Consider the following 18196-nt stretch of genomic DNA (forward strand, 5'->3'; position numbering starts at 1 on the left):
GTATATTTACATCAGAGAGATTTTTTCTGAGTGAAGTAGGAGAGGACGTGGCTGTGAAATGAACAAAACGCTCAGCTCTGGGCTGAGAAAACAAACCCAGGCTCTCCTGAGTGAAACCCAGCTGGTGCAATCCCAGCAGCTCCTGGTTGCATGAGTGTGTTCTCACAGGAGAGAGCCTTTGTTCTGACCAGCACCTCGGCCTGTGGAGCTTTCCTCTCAGGCTGAAGGGTGGACTCTAAGCTGCAGTCTAGCAAGGTGTCTCCATTTCCCTGCTCCCCGCATCCTCCCGCCACAGAAGCACCACCTCATCCCGGCCCTGGTGTGATATCCTGCCTGAAGTCTGGTCTTTGCAAGGCAAAGGGCACAAAGGGGCAAGGGAAGACTTGCTCAGACCTCCTCAGGCAGTCGCTTTTAATTGCAAATGGTGTGATTTTGAAAGGGGGGCTGGGAGAGCCCTGGCTCGAGGCTAGAGAGCAAGAGATTGAAAGCTTGCTGCGGTGGTCATCGGAGGTGAAGAATAAGTCATAAATGATCCAAGGGCAAAGGCCAAATATAGACTGATGGCTGCTTTGTTCCTGCAGCCTTGGGAAGGACCTTGGTGCTGCACTGTGTTGGAGGTGCCCTGGGCTTAACCCTTCCCTGCTCAGAGGATTCCAGCAGTGGATGCTCTGTGCTGGTGTCTGGGTGCTGGCCTTCAGCCAAGTTGCTGGGTCCTGAATCTCCAGATGAAAACCAAAACCTGCTCAGAATTCCTAGAGGGGAGGGACAAGGAAAAAGGGGGAGCTCCGTCTTCTAGTGCTTAAGGAAGTGTGTAGGGTTGTGGTTCTAAAAACCCTATGAATATTTGCTTCAAAATATCCTGTGGGAAATAATTTTATCATTTTCCCAGGCAAGTTCATGTATTTACCTTGGTTTATCCAGTTAAAATGAGCACCATAACATTAGGACCAAACCTCCTGGTAAATTCCTCAGAAACTGCAATTCCTGTGTTAAAGCCTTTGCTGTGCTCTGAGGGTTGGGTGGTCACAAGTCCCTAGGATTACATTTTTCTTGCCAGGATTTCCTTGTAACCTGGTGGGTCACATTTATTCTCTTCTCTAGCTTCTCTTCTTCCCCCTTCCTTTTGTCAGCTCCTCCTCACACCAGCGTGCAGCACAGATATTCCCAAATATAAAGGTTGTGGTACCACCTTTAAAGCCACCTTGAGCTTTATGAAGAGAGCTGGTGATGTGGGAAAGCTGGGCAGGGCTGGTCACCTCCTTTCAGTGAGCCTTCTGAGGACCTTCTGAGGAGCAGCTTGTGGCTTTTAGTCCTGCATGCCACTCCTCCCCCTCCCTGTGCCACACAAAGTGTCTTTCACCTTCCAAAGAAATAGAAAAGAAAGCGATTCCCTTCAAAATCAGGGTGGTTCTGCAGGCTGGCTGCAGGATTTGGCTCACCTTAAAAGCACAGGTTCTCTGTCTGGAATGGGGTCCTCTCCTGGTCCTTTCCCCTGGGACACAGCACAGTCCACCTGGCCTGGACACTGCTGTGTGGCTTGGTGTCACCTGAGCCATGGGTGTAACATCCCCCAGTGCCTCAGTTTATCCTTCTCCTGCATTTTACGGCTGGTAAAAGTTCTCCAGCACCTGGATTTGTGCATTCCTGCAGTGGGAATGTGTAGGGCTGAGAAGGAGCAAATTTTACAGCCTGAGAGAAAGGATCCAATTCCTTGCAGGTGCTAAAATTCATTTTATTGTACATGCGAGTGAGACTCCTCTCTGCCGGGAATTAAGTTAATTCTTATCTGCATTGGGTTTTTGCTGTAGCAATTCCATTGTGGGTTATTTCGTACAAATTTCAACCCATTGATTTTTTTTTTTCCTGGACCAAAATTATCTCGGCATCAGCTTCACCCAAGTTTAATGGAGATACACAGGGAAAGGGAACGCTTTAGCCCATTATCCTCCAGGAGAGGCAGTGGCTGGATTTTCTCAGTTCCTTTCCAGGCAGACCAGGGGCTGGCTTCTTGCATGTTTAAAATAACACTAATAAACGGAGCCCTTGCTGCTGGGGGCCAGCAAGGGGGACAGCAGTGTGAGCGCACATCTCTTTCCCTCCCGCGCCCAGTGTGCTGCCGGGATTCTCGCGGAGCAGGAAAGCTCTGTAGGGAAAAACAAACGCACACCTCAGCCTGCTGCCGAGCCCCGGCAGTGCCGGCAGTCCTGCGCCCGGCATGCATTATTCCTGAAATCAAAGGGGGGATCGGCGGCAGGAATGTTTAACTGCAGGCTGTGATCCTCAGGTGTGACACCGGCCCCGCCGCAATGAGATGCACAGTCATGCTCTCTCCCAGACGCAGGGTTAAAGATTTGCTTGGGGCCAGTCAATAGCACGCACTGAGTATCTTCCTCAAGAATGTGTCTGCTCTTTTCCTGCCTCCAAGTAGCAGCACTTGAGTCTCAGTCCCCTACTTGAATCACTGCACTATCTCCACTTCATCAGAAACCAGAGTTGAGTCTTTGATGATTGTTGTGACTCACGGTGTCACAGAACTACTTACCCTGTGATTTCAACTTTAATCACTGATCCACTATCTATAGAGCTGCCTGTGGAACAGTTCAAATTGTAATTATAGGAAGCTCATCTGCTGCAAGCCACAAAGCAGGCTTTACCATATGCCTTTAAAGGTGAACTGATGTCATGATGAAATAACTGTGTTTTGCTGCAGATTGATACCGCTGGCTGGGAAGTTAACATACAGCATGAAAGCTGTGACATTTTGCAAGCCCCGCTATCGCTCCCTAAGTCATGTTAACCTAACACTCCCTGTTGTTTTACAAGGGATCTGCAGGTAACTGGGAAGTGTCCTCAGCTGCCTAAGGATGGGGAGGGGATGTGGTACAGGGGGAAGGAGCTGAGGTGGGTGATGGAGCTGTGCAGTGCTACCTGTGCAACACAGCCTAAAGAATATGGAGGTGTGTTTGTCCTTTGCCCCTCGTCTGACCTTAACATTTATTTTGATCTCTTTTTCCCTGCTTTGAAAGGAACTTCCCGATCTTCTTCTCTGGGGTTGCTGCTGTGCCTATCTCAGCCCCTTCCTAGGGGCTGTTTTCTGTCGCCCCTTGCCTCAGTGCTAAAAGACCTGGCAAAGCTCTGCCCTGTGCTCATCGTTTCCCAATTTACTCATGAGAATATTCATGGTTTGTAAAGCTCAGTTGTCATACTGGGAGGTCATACAGGTGCAGGGAAGCGATTTGCCCAAAATCTTAATCAAAGTCACACGCGGGTTTCTGCAGCACCTTACTCCTCAAAAACCCAGGAGAGAATTCCAGAAGCCTAAGCAAAACCACCTTGCCCTGAACACGTGCCATAGGAAGCATTAATTATTATTTTATTTAAGCTCACAAGGCAGCAGTGAGCCCTCTTTTCCAAGGCTCTGTGAGGGAGCTGGGAGTGCTCTCCCAGGCTTTTTCCAGCTGTGCAAAGCACAGAGTTCAGGCTGAGACCTCTCCTTGTTCCTTGTACCTGCAGCCCCCAGTGTGAAGAGGAGCAAAGTGGAGATGGCAAAGAGTTTGCTGTGGAAGGTCTTTCGAAACCCCTCAAGAGGAGTGAGGAGTACTGACCTGTCAGGGATGTGGTAGAGGTGGCTGCACCTCTCATTCTTTGTTCACCTCCTCCTTCTTCCCAGATGTGGCTGCATTTCAGCAGTGACACATTTAAAGAGACATTTGGGAGCTGGAAGAATCTCGTAAGCCCACCAAACCATTTCTCAGTAGATTCTCTGTCTGTTCTCCAATTAAACTTTTGCCATCAAGTAGGGAAATGGGATGTACAAGTCCAAAGTTGGCAACTCCTCCTGACTCCTCCGGCTCTCTGCCTGTGCTACTCTGCTGCTCTTTGCTCCTGCAACTGGCCACATAAAGATAAGTAAGGGAGATGGTTTTATTGCAAGCAGCTGGGGAAAATCACGTTGCTTCAGTTTCCATAAAATAGCCGAGCCTCAGCTTTTTTATCCTGCCCATTCGCACATCCACTATAAAAGGGACATCAGTTATAAACATTTCCTGTTTGTGCATACACTCTTCCAGTGCTTATGATGTATAGACTGACAAAAGGCTTAATGCTTTGAATATATAAAACACAAGGCCTGTGCAATGGAGGGTGACAGTTGCCCTTTAATGTTCTGCTTTTTAAAGATCAGGGTAGAGTTCAGAAAGCATAGTCATGAGGTTTAATGATTTAATGGGGACGACTGGGGAGCAAAAATAGTTACTACACCCTGGGGAAAAGTGGTTCCTCATACATATTACTTTAGCCTAATGGCCTATGAATGCTTCCTCTGTGGCATAGGAGGGTGTCACGGTACATAGACTCTATAATACTGAATGGGTTGATTAAATGCATATTAAACAATACTAAATTGGAAAAAAAAAAGGCACCACCAACTGTATTTATTCTGTTCTTAGAAAATGTTGTTACTCATTCAATTTCATTTGTGATATTATTATAATTTTCCCCCCATTTCCTGCTCGTGGCAGAGTGAGGGAGCCGAGTGTAAACACCGTTGATGGATCGGCGTTGGCCGAGCTCTTGCCTCACACTGGATGGGGATGGGAAGAGGGGCTGGGCAGCCCCGGTGTGCTGGTGATGGCTGCAGGTGGCACCTCCTCAAAGTGCCAGACAAAGCATTTCTCTGGAAAATGGCCTTTGCCTCCACGCCAGGGCAGCTCCCTGCCCTGCGCTTTGTGCGCCGCGCTCGCTGTCTGCTCTCGGGCTGAGAGCTCTGCGTGTGTTCTGTGCAGCTCAGCAGTGTCACCTCCCCGGCACCCCACAAACGCTGGTTTGCTCACCAAACCCAAGTCCCAGCTGACTCGAGGAGTGGAATTGTTCGTTCTCGGGGCGAGGGCGGCCCTGGTTCCACGGCGCTCGCAGGCTTTGTTGGCGCTGCCTGCCCCGAGCTCGGCTCTGGTGTCCCCTGTCCCCACGGTCACCTAAAGACAGAGCACACCCTGCTCCACGGGAGCTGCTTGGCACAGAGGCAGCAAGGGCAAACAAGTCCTTTGTAGGCAGTTTTTGAGCAAATGCAAACACTCCCTGCACCAGCACTTCCCACTGTGTTTTTAGGACAAAAAGAGAAAAAAAAAAGGACATGAGCACTTGATGTTGTTAATGCCTCCCTGTCCTGAATATCTGCAAATTCACAATTTCTGGACAGACTATTTTTCTTGTCACAACCTGGTAATACTCTATGAACTGCTAGAGATTATAACAAATCTTATTAAGTCTGATTTTTTTGGGAGTCACTGGACAGTTCTGCCCAGGTATTTCTATACCACAGCATGGTCTCATGTAGGATATGTGTTAATTATCACCTGTATTTCATCTCTGACATGTATATTCCCTCCCAAATCTTGTTACCTTGATGAATGAAGAATCTTCTTTTCTACAGCCCTTCCACCAATGTGCATTTGCTCTTTTCTTTTTCCTTTTTACTGCTTCAATCAGTTGCTTTATTCTGCACTTTGTAGTTTCAAACACAATTTACAATTTGCCACACTGCAGAAGTAGCTGGAGCACTGAGCAACCCCAAATTAAAGGGAGAGGAAAAATTGCCTTTGTAATAAGAATGGCAGTAGGGTTGCAGCCAGCAGAAATAATAATTTGTCTGGAGGAAAAACAGCAGTGGGAAGGCGTGAGTGGAGGCTGTGTGTGTCATCTGGGGCTGTAGGGTTTGTGGGACTCTTAGAGGCATCTTTTCCTCCTCTGCCGTTGAAGTCCTGCTGGTTTGCTGAGAGCAGCGTTCAAATATTTGCTCACATCCCCTCTGTGAGCTGCCCCATGTGTTCTGGGAGTACAGAATGTGAGAGCAAGGGTATTTGAGGGAATTTAATGGGTTTGGAATGAGAGTGTCACAGGTTGTGGCTCCAGCGATGGCTCTCAGGTGTCCACACCTCTTGCAGGCTTGCTCCTTGTGTTGGATCTCTTTATTTTGAGGTGGTTTTAAGCATAGAATCCCAAACTGGATTGGCTTGGAAGGGACCAAAGATTATTATGGGGCAGGGACACATCCCCAAAAAAATTCAAAAAGCATTTTCCTTTCCTTTCCATGGCTGGAAGCTTCTGTTCTCCAGACTCCTGAGCGCTCTCCCTGGTGATGCTAGGGAGGATCTTGAGCTCCACAGGGTGAGCTGCAGGAACAGCTTCCTTTAGTGCCCACGAAATTCCCTCCGACACAAACACTCATCCCAGCAGCCAAGGAAAGAGCCTTCTCTCCCCCTCCCAACAACTTATTATTGATGGAAACATTTTCTAAATAAACATCTCTAGGTAACATATTCCATAAAATATCTAATTATAGATTATTGGATTGAACATTTCTTGCTTCAATTAAGGGATAGTTTTTCCCCCTCAGGAAGCCAGCTCAATGCTCTTTCTGGGGAAATTATGTATTTATTCTATGTTCTATGGGCAGTGTCTTTTTATGTTGTTAATAAATAAACTACAGTGCAGGGCTTTACCCTAAGTAAAACTAATGGAGCTCAGACTTTTTTTTCCTTTCTTCTTCTTTTTTTTTTTTTTTTTTTTTTTTCCTGATCAGATCTCTCCTGTCTGATGGTCTGCAGTCTTGGTACAGTGAACTTTGTAAGGAAGAAAATAAAGGGAAAAGGGAATGAAGAAGAATGCAAAATGGCTTGGAGAGCTGCATTCTTGTACCTCCCCCAGAGCAGATGCCTTTAGATATTAAAAAATTATTGAGAAAAAATGCTGAAAGCCCAGGATTCAGCACTGGTGTTGAATTTCAGCCCCATTCATCCTCTGGGCAGCTGTTGGGGACTGTAGATCTGAGAGTTTGATTTGCTCCACTGCCAAGTTGGCAACATTTTCTCAAAAATGTGCCTTTAGCTCTGGGTCTGAACCCTCCCCCGAAGTGTCTGAGCTTGGCTGGGTTTAAATCCGGGGCTCAGGCTTTGGCCCCAGCTCCAGAGAAGCCCAGAGGAGCTGGGTGTGTGGCTTTGGTGTTTCCTGAAGGAGATGCTGTAGATCAGATATTCACCAGCTCAGGGAGTATCCTGAGCATGGATCCCATGAGGATCATCCACGTCCAGATCCTGAGCTGCAGAGCAGGTCTCTGGCAGAGCATGGAAAATCAGGAGATGTCACTGAGCCCGTGGTACCTATGAGCCACTCACTGTCCTGGAATCATTTAGGGTGGAAAAGATCTTTAATATCAAATTCAACCACTACCCCAGCACTGCCAAGGCCACCACTGAGCCGTGTTCTGAGTGCCACATCTTTTAGACCTCTCCAGGGATGGGGACCCACCACTCCAAGGGCAGCCTGGGCAATGCTTGGTAACCCTTCCAGTGGAGACATTTTCCCATCCTTTCCCTGGGGAAGCTGCAGCCCAAGCTGAGCTGTCTGCAGGACTTGAAGCATGGCAGGCTGAGCTGGCAGGCTCCTCCTGGATTTGCATGGAGTCTTTAAGATGGGCCAGCCTGGGATTTACCCCTTGGCCACCTTCAGAGCAGAGCAGTGGAGGTGGCAGGAAGGTGTGAGAATGGCTCTGAGCTCTTCTGCACCCTCATCCCGAGCAGAAGGGGAGAAAACCCCAATCAGGGTGCTGCTCCCTCACCTGCCGTTTTAAACAAATGCAAATTAAAACCCTCCATCGGGTTGGTTCATTCCCTTCCTTCATGTAACTGATGTTATTGGATTTTTATGCAGCACATTACACCCTGAGCCATGTCTTCTACTATTTTGCTTTCAAATTGTATCTCCTGCCATTTGTGTCACATTTAAAATGCTAACAGTATAGAATGTCATTTACAGAATCGGGGCGTTTGCTGCGGAAAATTAATTTGACTTATTCCTTCTGCCTGTTCCTATCTCCAGGCCAATATTATGCTACTCATTCTACAAGAGTAATACTTAATGAATAGGACTATTAATAATGTCAAGGTCCATGGGGGTCTTATGGGTAACGGATAGGCGTAGACTGTAAGGGGGCAGTCACCTGACTTCGGTTAATGTTCCATGAAAATATCAGGCAGTGCAATGTAATTATGGAGCAGAGGATAGTAAAAAAGGCAGGGAACTTGGAGTTTCTTAAATATTTTTTCAAATTAGTCAGTGCTTTTTCGGTAATTTACCTGGAACCCTCGTCAGACCAGGTGTGAAATCTGTTTAAAATTCCAAAGGGGAAAAAACCAACAACTGGGTGCCTAATTCATAAAGAGGGAATAAGGCAGAGGAGTTTGCAGTGCCAGCCAGGAATTGTGTGTGTTTGGTGGGATGTGTCTATGTGTGTGATTCCCATTTGCAGGAAAGAGGAATGACAGCAAAGGGGTTTGCCCATGGTTTGAGATTTTTTTTTTTTTCACCTGTATACGTCTGCTGTTTAAAAATAATTCAAAACTATTGGAGAAAACACAAAATTAAGATTTATAATGGAATGAATTATGAGCAGAAGAAGCAAAGCTCCTCTTCCTGCTATTTGTAGTGCTGCTAGCTGTGAAAATCCCAGGCAGGATGGGGTGACTGGAAGCACAGCCTGCCAAGGATGGACATGGCAGGGCAGGGCTCGTCCTTCTCCCTTCCGTAAAATTCAGCCCTGATTTCCAAAGAGCAGGTGAAAGGCTGTGAAAAGGGTTGGTGTTGTGCAGCAAAATCACCTTGAGTCTGCTGCCATCCTTTCCCAAGGAGTTAAATGTTTCCAGAGGCTGCCTGGAGGCTGAAACGGTATTGGAAAAACAGAGGTGGAGAGAAAGCACCAGGAGATGAGGCTGGCAGAGATGTGGGGCTGTTCTCCTGTGCCTGGTGTCCCAGGAGCTGCTGCTGCCTCGCACCTGGCCCAGGAAAGCTCTCCCCGCTCTCTCCAGGAGCCACCCTCAGGAGATGCTGTGGCACCTGCAGGACAGCAGACCTCGCGGGATGGAGAGGTGGCCTCGGGGCTTTTCCCCCCAGGACGTTTCTCTGTGCCACGGCTCATGGGGCTGTTGCCAGCACACGCATGGCACAGGAACACTTTCCCAGAACTGAGCCTTGGCCGAGCTGAGCGCAGCACATTGGGCTCCCCCTCGGTTCCTCCTGCTCCTCTTCATCCCCTTGCTGTTATTTTTTCCCCTCGAAGAAGCTTTATTCATTTCTGAGCGTGCCTTAATCCCGGCAGCATTAGGCAGCCCCAGTGTGGCTCTGTGCCTCACTAATTCCCACTATTAGGCCACCTGCTGGCACCTCCCGAACGGAGCCGGATCCTGTCACAGCTCGCCATGAATAAACATGAAAGAGACAAATGAGGCAGGGCTGTGGCAGCTCCACAGCCGGAATTCCAGAGCCAGGGCTCCCAAGGCACTGCTCCACAGCCCTGCCATGTCCAGGGCTTTCCTGCTGGGGTGGCAGCTCCTCGGGGCTGCTCTGGGGCTGTTCGCTCCGGTGCAGAGCCTGGGCTCCCCTCCCAGCACCCCGGAGCGCCACGCTGGAGCCACACTGGCATAGCCACGCTTGCACTGGCAGATAAATGTGTTCTCCTGAAGCTTTGTGGAGGGTCCCGTCAGGCAAAGACAGTTCAGCATTTCCCAGAACCTGCCAGCTCCATGCCCAAAGGGACTCGGGTCTCCTCTCCCACTCTGGTCAACATTTTGGGCACGAGGGACCAGCTCAGCTGAAGGAAGGACTTAGAGAGGGATGGGGCAAAAAACTGTAACTGCTTCTTCCTTTCTTTTTTTTCTTTTTTTTCTGTTAAACTTCCTTCAATCAGAAAACTTAATGTGGGACCAAATATTGAAGTTTTTTTAATGGTTCTTTGCAGGATGTTGGTGGTTTTAGTGTTGATTTATTCAAACAAACAAACAAACAAGCCCCATGAAAAAAACCTAACCTACAAAACAAACAAATGAAGCCCAAACAAAACTCGCCAAATATTGACTGAAAATTGAAATGAAGTTTACTTTGAAACTTTCCTGTGGTTGAAAAGGCTCATTTTTGTGATACAGCTCTGGGAGGAAGGAAACTGTCTCTGAATGAAAAATTGGGTATCCAGGGATTTCTCTTAAAGCTGCTCTGCTTTACTAGACAAACCAGCGGACTTCTCTAAGGTTTCCCCTGGACTCTGGATGACTGATGAGTGTAACAAGCCTTGTGTGTACATTTTCAAGGGGCATCCCTGCTGTTTTACCCATTCCACTCCAAAATGAGCGCGCAGGTGTGGAATAAAGGCTGGTGTGAGCTGCTGGCAGTGTTGGGAGCAGCAGCGTGGCAGAGCAGCCAGCCAGGGGTGTGTAGGTGACTGCTCTAAATCCCTGGATCACAGAAGCTCAGGGGCCATATCCACAAACCAACACAGCTCCTTTCCCTTCGACCCCCATCTTCTCCTGCCACTCTTTGATTTCTCCTCGTGCCTCAGATTTACAGCTACCTTGTCCAAATATATTACAGGAAATAAAGAATAAAATGCTTTAAAATCCTACCTTCCCAAGCCAGAGAACAGGCTTGGGTGAAAATAAACGAGCTGGTTTGTTATATTGCTCAGCCTCTGTCACGTGAAGGTGAGGCCTCCTTTTTTATTATTATTATTTTTTATTGCCACCCATTTGCCTTCATTATAATTTATTTGTTAATCCATGCTCCAGCTCATGAATTTTGCATTTGGGGAGGGAAAGGGGAGGGGGATTCACAGCACCAAAAAAGATGCTGGCCCACTTAAAGTTGAAGGACACAGTTGGAGGGCAGGGCTGCCTCCCTGGCCTTCCATCATCCTTTTAAAAAGGCAAATATGCAGTCAGCAAAAAGAGAAAAAGAGGGGGGGAAAAAAGCCTAAAGACTTTCCAATTAATAATTACTCTGATGGCCTCAGTGGGATTCAGAACCTCACAGGTCAGAGAGGACAAATTCCAGCCCCCTTTGCCTGAGCTCTTCTCCTCAGGTGAGCTGATGGCTTTGCTGCTGTGCTTCCATGTCCCCCATGCCAAGTTTCCTTCCTTCCTTTTCAGTTTTTTTTTCTTTTTCTTTTTTTTTTTTTTTTTTTTTTTATGAGGCATCCTGAGTGTAAAAAATATGGCCTGCCTTTATGGTGCTCCAGCACGAATGAAGCTATAAAATTATGAACAGTTTTTATGATGGCTATTCAGGGGATGCTTTTATATTGATGGTGCACATGCTGTATCTATCTTTTTTCCCCCTTCCTTTTCTACATCCCTCCTTTTCCCTGGAAAAGATGGCAGGGTATGTGTGGAGGGGGGAAGCTCAGGTTAGGGGGGCCCGTGTAACTATTTTTCATGCATTTAATATATTAATTATCCAGTAAATGCTCCCTGGGCTGTGCTTGGGATGCCGAGGAATGACAGCTTTTCAGCGAAGCTCCAAAGGCAGCCCATCAGCCCTCAGTGTATTATGTCGGAGAGGTCAGGGTGGGGTTAATGTAACTTTTTATTTGCTGATTTTTCATAGATGGGAGCAAAGCTGGTAAGGGGAAAAAGAGAGAGAGAGGCTGAAAAGAAGGTGCAAAAAGAGCAGAGATGATGGCAAGTCTGTTACGGCCCCCTCCTGCCTCCCAGCCCTCTCCAGAGGTTGATTATGCAAAGCAGGGAGATGGGATGCTCCTTCTCCAGGGGCTTCTCTGCAGGACAGGGGACAAAATTCTGCCAGGGGAAAGTCTGTCCAAGAGACAACAACAATGAGAAATCCCACGTGCAGTACCTAAACTCAAAATAGAACATCTGTCCTCACTGAAAAGAGAGAGACCCAGACAAAAAAAAAAACAAAAAAACAACAAAAAAAAAAACAAAACAAAAAAAAAAAAAAAAAAAACAAAAAAAAAAAAAAAAAAAACCAAAAAAACCAAACACCAACAACAACAAAAAAAAAAATAAGTAGGAGGAGATTTTGGCTGCTCAGGGGTTCTTGAAGCCAAAGGTGAATCTGAAGTGGCTGTCAGGGGATCCTGCTCTGCTGGATTTTGGCCTCTGAGAGGGTGATAATCTTGGCTCCAGTGGTACCTGCAGGGACCTGGAGCCCTCTGAGGACAATTGCTCCTTGTGCCCTTCCCTCCCCTGAGGTCTGGGGCAGCCCTGCTCTAACGGCTGCCTGGATCCAGTATTGATCTCAGAGGTAATAGGGGTTTAATTCTCATTTAAGAGGCCTGTAAATTATCTCGGGAAAGACACTTGCAAAAAAATAATAATCCTATCTCAACCAAGGTGTGCAAGCTAAAGAAATTTGAAACCATTTAAATCTTTTAGAAATTCTCTAGCAAAGTCTGCTGTGCCTGAGCAGGAGGGTCTGTGTAACTTTAACATCAGGCAGAGGTAGCTGCACACCCAGTGTGGTGTTCCTTTATTTCAGCTAATAAAAGTAATCCTAGTGTTGCATATATTTGGGTTAAAAATATATTTTGTGCCTGCAATATCCATTTGAATGAGGGAGGCGTGGAGGAAGGGAGTGTTCTTGTGTGTGCATTTACCCAGCACTGCTCCCATTACGTTTGGATTGAGTACAATACGTCCCACTGAGTGTAATTACCACAGCTTTGTTCTTCTGGTTTTTCCGTATTTTAACGCTCCAAACAATCCTAAATAAGTAGGATTGTGTTGCGTTGTGTTCTTTGGGAAACTGAGCTGGTCTGGATCACCCTCCTCTCCTCGTAGCCGTGGGCTGTGGGGGCCCACAAGGAAGAGGTGGTTTTCATTCATACCCTCTGCAGCAACCTTTGTCTGTGCCACCAAGACAGGGATTTATTTTTCATCTATGGCTTTAACTGGGAGCCTTTCCTGGTGGCCTGCAGCCTGCCAAACAAGGTTTGTGGTACAAGAGTGGATTATTGTAACCTGCTGATGTAAAATGGGCCTGAACCAAAAGTCTCATATCAAAGCTTTTTCCCAAGTCATGGAAGGGTTGGAATTCTAAGGCAAAAGGTCTCATAAATGGGTTTTGCTGTGCAGCTTAAGCTGTGGCTGCTGGAGGATGGAGAGCAGAAATGATGTGGAAGAAAGGGTATGAAAAATTAGTGGCTAGAGCCTGTGACCCAAAGTGCTCTGAACCTGTGGGAAATTCCCTCTTGGACTGGACATCAGGGTCAGTACCTTGCAGAGGGCCACAAGGAGCTGTCAGCCTTTCTCCTGTGGTCTCTTCCCTGCACACAGAGCTTGGACTCAGAGCTCAGCTTCCCTGGGTGTCCCAGCTCCTTCCCAAGGCCCTTCTTGCCTGGGATTTGGCTGGATCCACTCCTTAGACAGGGACAGCCCAGGGAGAGGTGCTGCTCTAAGAACCACAGGACACTCCCAGCTTGCCTCCTCCCACGTTCTGCAGGAGAAATTACATTCTGTATTATATTTTTTCATGTGAATATTTCACATTTCAGAAATGTAAAATAAATAGAGCAGCAGCTGGCAGGTAATACAGGGCACACATAGAAACTTCAATAGGAACCTACAAGAAATTACAGTAACAATGTGAACTTCTCTTGCCTGGCAGAAATTGTTTCTGTCAATATTTTTAATTTCAGCTCCTGGAAGTGCAGCGTGACTGGGATGGAGAGCTGATGGTTATTAGCAAACAGATAAGCTTACTCTGCAGCCAGATATCCAAGCACAGAAATCCTGGTGGAGCTTTCTGCACGTTTTTCTGGGAAAACTTTCGCACATTTTAGAGTCACCTTGCTGTCCATTTATTTACCAGCTAAGAAATGTTTTTAGAAAATTGCGCATTATTACAAAATAATGGTATCTAGAAAAGAAAGTAAAAGATAAAAAGCTAGATCTTTAAACTGCCAGAGGTCTCTCCCTTTATTTTCTTGTGGTGTCTGTCCTTTCTGAGCCCTCCAAAAGCTTGCTGTGGGAAGCCCTTACATGTTTTACTGAGTCGAGTATAAACAGAACAGTTTAAAAATCTATTTCACAAAATGATGCCTTTACTATTTATGGGCTGATGTCAGTGCTAAAACCCTGAAATGGACTGGAACCATAACTGAGGCCGAGTGACCTTTCCCCGTTCTGCTTCAGTAACTGCATCCACAGGGAAGAGCGAGTGAAACACCAGAGCTCAGCTTTGTTCCTCAAAGCTTTGGCCATTTCACGCAGGTGCAGAAATGGGAAGCAACAGGACATGCCCCTGATTTTGGTTCTTCTCTTTGCCTCCGGCTATTGTTTCCTTCCAGCAATTCCATGTGGCAGGAAATCTGTTTGTTCTCTCTCCCATCCGTGCCAAAACCATCCTGAGCTGGGATCCAAATGCTCCTTGCTTCTCCAAACAAAGATCTATGCCACTGCCAAGCCTCAGCAAGGTCGGCAGTGCAGCAGCACCAGGAGCTGAGCAAGGATTTATGTTCCCAGCACAGAGAAGGAAAATCGGGGCAGGCTGGGAGCAGCTCCCACCTTGGTGTGTGCAGCAGCTCCACAGGAGGCTGCAGGTAGTGTGGCATCTGCTCTTATTGCTGGGAGAGGGCTGGGAGTTAACCAGCTTTAACTCCAGCTTCAGGTGCTGTACAGGTATCAGTAAAGCTCCTGGTAATGTTGGAGGTCTCAAGAAGTCTGGGTATAAAATGCTCTTCCATGGAGGAGTGAGGGCGAGGAGCTGCCTCAGTGTCGGTTGTAGACTCTGGCCATGGCCCCGTGGCTGTCCCCAGGTGTCTGTGCCACCTTTGCCCACCTCCAGCAGCCATGAATCCAGGGATGGGCTGCACTGACTGCTTTGGATTTAATCAGGGGCTTTGGCTGCGAACAAAACGGGGCCATGGTGGCAGCTGTGCCATCACCCCTCCGTGTCTGTCTGGAGCCAGAACAGGTCAGCTAAACCAGCAGGGACACACAGAGCAGGTCCCTCTGCTTTCTCTTGGCATTGTGACATTGTAGGATGAGTCTGGGGGGGAACTGAAAGCCCCTGGAAAGGGGAACCCTCTCGGGGGAGCCCATGGGGAGCTGGTTCCCTATTGGGGGTGGAGGGGCAGCTCTGGGGTGTCACAGCCTGGAGCAGCTGACAGCCACCATCACCTCAGGCACGGGAGGAGTGCTGGACCAAGAGCTCTGACCTCATAAAACTGGATTGGAAATGCAGGCATGATTAACTTGCCATAGATTTATGTGGAATTAGTATGTGTTTCAACACTGGGGTTATAAATACAGGTTGCCCTCATCTAACCAGCCGGGCTTTACATAATTTCAGAAGGGTCCTCACAATGGCAGCTTTAAAATGACAAAGCAGGGAAGGAAGAGCTGAGCATGGCAGGTGCTGTACTAACTGCACCCCAAATCCTGCAGGAGGGTGAGAGGATGTCAGTGCTGAGCACACCCTGTTCCACACAGTGCAGCTCACCTGCAGGGGCTGAAACCAGGCTGGGCACCACTGGGGAAGCTGTGGCTTCACTCTGGAAGTGTCCAAGGCCACGCTGGATGGGGCTTGGAGCAAGCTGGGATAGTGGAAGGTGTTCCTGCCCATGGCAGGGGGTGGACTCAGTGATCTGTGCAGGTCCCTTCCAACCCAAACCACTCCATGATCCTGCAAATCACTGCTGAGGGCTGGGAGCTGCAGAGGAGGGTGCTTCAGAGGGGATGCTCGGCTCTCTTCACAGTTTGGCTCACAGGCGAGCACTGCTTTCCTTTTCCAAGTACTCTTCAGCCTTAGAAGAATCATCCTTGGCATCCCCACACGACAGGTTGCCTCTCTGCAGAAGCTTTGTCTTGTGCTGTGTTCAGGGGATGGTCCAAAGGCTGCCTTAGCTCTGGCTTGTGCTGCCACTGCAGCCACGTGCCAGGACAGACCCGCTCAGACCGGGGCAGAGGGTCAGACTGGAGGGGGAATGCTGCTGTGGGCTCAGGAATGGTCACAGGGATGTGGGCACCCAGGAGGTTTGCTCTCTTTTCCTCTCTTTCTTTTGGGCAGTGATTTTTAGAGCTTCTGAATCTCCCAGTAACTCATGGTTTAGGGCGAGTGCCAGCCACCCAGACGAGCTGCGGATGAAGGATCTATTTTTGCTTTAGCATATTTTTAACCTCTTCTCTTTGTTGTTCCAAATGTACTCAGGCCAGATTTAAAAACAAACAAACCCCACAAGGTGCCCGGTGAGACTTTTCCATTTGTTAATATCCGACAGAAGCCTGCTGTGATACAGGGACCCTCTTGTTCTCTTGGGATAAGTCACCTGGGGAGCTGGGCAGGGACATGGCTGTCACCTGCCACCACGTGTGCTGCCCTCCCAGGAGGACCCCTCATCCCCCCCGGGCCAGGCTGCTCTCTGCCCCTCCTGGGGAGGGAGGCCAGCTCCATCCCCCCAGCTGAAGGACCTGCGAGAACAGCATTTAAAATTCTAATTGCTACAATACAGAGCTTTCTAACCTGTTCACAATTTGTGCCAGAGCAGACTCAGCTGTGGAGTGTCGGTTCTGCTCTTTCACAGCATCCTGAGCTGCAAGAAACCTGAACATTGGTCTGGGGATGTCTTTATAAACTGTTATTTCTTTTTTTGAGTGCTCAAAATATATTTTTCTAGTATAATATCCATGTATCTATCATACAGTGCATGTGGAGCTTCCTTCAGTGTGTATGTTGGTGTATGAAGAGCGGTGTAACTGTAAATATATAGAATATCCTAGGCCTTGATTGTGTCACAGCATGAGCAGTGCAATTTGACTCTGTTAGGGTATCTGTTGGTAAAATTAACATTAGGGACGAGCTTGGGTTTAATTTTTCTCATTATTTATGTTCCCTACACCGTGACTGTTATGTAACCACAGAAGCCACCGGGATTTCTGTGTGTCCCTTGTTTACATCCAAACAAACACCAGCATCTCCTCCACCAGTGCCCTGAACCTGCAGGGGCAGCTAGGTGAGGGGAGGAGAGGAGTGGTCAGTAAAATCCAGACTATTACTGAAAATAATCAGCAGCAGTTGGCAACCCTGCTCCTGCATATTCGCCAAGTGCTCGGTGATTCAGCCCCTCTCCATTTTCAGGCCAGCGCGGCCGTCACTCTGAATTATTTTCAGTGAGCACTTCTATATCTCATGTCAGTTCCCAGTTCGAACCCATCACCGAGTGTCGAGGCTGCGACGTGCCGTCCATGCCGATGAGCAGCCCCCCTCCTCTGCTTTGCTATTAACCTTTCCTTTTACCAGAGTTACCCCTTTGTCCTGCTGCAGTTTGCAGTGCCTGATAGAAGCAGCTGCCTGTGGCCAAACGAACATCACATTTACATTTTCTTTCTTGAACCGAGGAGTGAGACGAGGAATTGCAGTAAATGATCTCCCCTTTCTCTTTTTTATTTTTTTTTTTTGCCTCCTCCCCAATCGCCTTTAATGCACTGCCTAGAAATCTATTTCTTATCTAATTTTACTGGATGGATCAACAGGGCTGAGAATGTAACCCTTTGTCATCTATGGAAATCTTTTTATCCCATAAAAATTATTAGATTTGATGCAATTAGGATTATGAGGAGGTGGGGGGAGCCTGAGACACTGTGCCTTGTCTACTGCTGGCTGCTGACACATTAACAGCCTGTTTATTAACTGCTTTACATTTGGGCTACGAGCAGTGCATTCTTACGCCTGATAAGCCCACCACGTGCCCGATAGGAAACGGGAGCCTCACTTTTTCGGCTGGCCCCCTCCCACCTTTCTGCATATGGATCCAGGAGGAGGGATTTCACTGGAAACAAAACCTCTGCAGCGGCAGAAACGCACATTTCCATTCGCCGCTTCTCCAGGTGTGGCTGGTGCTGCTGGAGCAGGGAGCGTGTGGCAGTGGAGCTGCTCCTCTCCATCCCTGCCCACTTTGTACCACAGACCCGTGCAATGGTCAAAGGGCTCTTTCAAACCCGCCTGGTTCCAACCTCCTGCCATGGGCAGGGACACCTTCCACTACACCAGGCTGCTCGTTCCTTTGGATGGACTTGAGGGGGTTTGCACCCGAGGCAAACATTTGTGTGCCCTGTTCCTCTTCACCGAGTTCCTCATCTTCTTCCACCAGTGTGACCCTGCTATGCCTTCAGCTCCGGCCTGTTCTGGGGGGAATTCATTTTGTGACATAATCTGCAGCATTGTTTTCTCTCTGAAGCTGCCAGAGAGAGAATAGGTATAGGTTACATCCCAAAACATTCACAAGCACCCCTTCCACGTCCCTTTGGCTGCTTGTGTTCCTCCCCATGGCTGACAGAAGGTGTGCAAGGCTCTGGCCTGGCACGGGCACCAGTGGGTGCCTCAGCACCCAGAGCAGGATGGCATTGGGACAGAG

The sequence above is a fragment of the Anomalospiza imberbis genome, chromosome 20 (assembly GCF_031753505.1).
Source record: "Anomalospiza imberbis isolate Cuckoo-Finch-1a 21T00152 chromosome 20, ASM3175350v1, whole genome shotgun sequence".
NCBI classification, from domain to species: Eukaryota; Metazoa; Chordata; class Aves; order Passeriformes; family Viduidae; genus Anomalospiza; species Anomalospiza imberbis.